Genomic DNA, 1,942 nt, shown 5'->3' with positions numbered 1-1,942 from the left:
CAAATTAAATTCATGTCAACAAATAAATATGAAAGATATATCAAAATATTAATAACAAGACGATAAAAATACATTAACCTTAAAAACATAGACAAAATATTTAAAATCGAGTAGGACATCGTGCCTTTATGTGACCTGTCTCCTTACAAACACTATATTTTCTAGTCATGCGAGCCGAAGCTATATCCATATCATTCTTAAGTCGGCTTCTTACTTGCGTACCATTTGTCCGCAAATATTCAGTATTTGCAATTAAATTAAAAGGAGCTGGTGGCCAATACATTTCATCACCCACTGGGTTAAATGTCTCAGTGTATGTTCGTTTGTAATATTTTGCACTGTAGAATTTACTTACATAAGATTTTGGCTCCGCGAAGTCCACAAAATTTGATGACATGCGAACAAGGCATATGATAATTTCTCCATTTTCCACAAGAACATTTCTTACCTTTTGCAGTAACCTTGTGGACATTTCCACCTTTACCATCATGAGCAAAAGTAAGAATTTCAAAAACTCCATCACCTGTGTTGTAAGTCACCATATATGTGTGCCTTTGAGCTCTTTGATAATAATTATTAAATTTTTTATCTATCGCAAGATGTCATGACATATTACTTTGAAGTAATGCAATTGCAATAACATACCTAGTTGCATATACAAATTAAATTAATCAACATGAAATAAATAAATAAATAAATAAATAAACAAACAACTACAAAATATTTAGTTTTCAACAATCGAACCTGACTGGATATGTTTAGGATTGTTTGAATTCCAAAGTGCCGTTCGAATGGAACCGTCATCTCTCGTGTAGATAAAATCTTCTGCATTTTCTTCAGTATGATGTAAGTATGGAATCGCTGTAGAATGATAATTAATACTTTGATCTTCAACGGATGCATTAGGTGCATTATTCACATTATCATCATCATCGTCATACATATCATCACTGTCTGTTGATTCATGCTCGGAAGGTTCATCATTGTGCAACTCACCAACTCGTTCATCACCCATAACATTATTATATACAATTTGTGTACAATAATTCACTGCATTTTGAATTTGATCATACGTATAAAAATAATAATATAAATATATTACATATAAGAAAAATAGTTTTAAGAAATAAGAAAACATTACTTTATTTACCTATCAGTTGAATCCGACGAGAAAAAATTCAAATGATTGAAATGNTCGCTACGTGAAAAGCGAAGAAAAACTAAAATCACTACACTAACAGCGATTTAATATTTAAAAATAATAATAATTTAAACAAAATCGCTGCCACCATTTAATTAACCTTTTTTTAAAAAAAAAATTGGAAAACGCTGCTAGAGCAGCAATTTTATTAAATTTAAAAAAAAATTGAAAAATCGTTACATGTGCAGCGACTTCATTTTTTTAAATTAAAATTTAAAAAAAAAAAGAAGAAGCGATTTCATTTTTTAAAAATAATTTTTTTTTAAAAATAAAAAATAAAAATTGCTGGAAGCTTCTTTCTTAAAAAAATATATTATAATTTTTTTTTTATAAAATCGCTGCTTTAAAAAAAAAATTTGAAAATTACTGCCTAGACAACGATTTCCATATTTAAAAAAAAATTATAAAATCGCTGAGTGATTTACATATTTAAAAAAGAAATTAACAAAAATCGCTGCCTAGGCAGCGATTTAACATTTTTTTTAAAAAAATATTCTTTTTTTTTAAATCGCTGCCTAGGCAGCGATTTTCCTTATTTAAAAAAAAAAAAATTAAAAACGCTGCCTAGGTAACGATTTCATATTTTTAAAAAAAATTCACAATTTGCAAAATCACTGCAGAGGCAGCGCTTTTGCTTTTTTCGGTGGAGTAAATAATTGTTGATGCAGCGATTTTACCGTTTTGGTTAATATAAAATTTTATAAACCGTTTTATAATTTTTGTTAATATTTTGTACCCTTT

This window comes from Solanum pennellii, chromosome 3 (assembly GCF_001406875.1).
Source record: "Solanum pennellii chromosome 3, SPENNV200".
NCBI classification, from domain to species: domain Eukaryota; kingdom Viridiplantae; phylum Streptophyta; class Magnoliopsida; order Solanales; family Solanaceae; genus Solanum; species Solanum pennellii.
The sequence above is the reverse complement of the archived record's forward strand: the minus strand, read 5'-3'. Positions refer to the sequence as shown.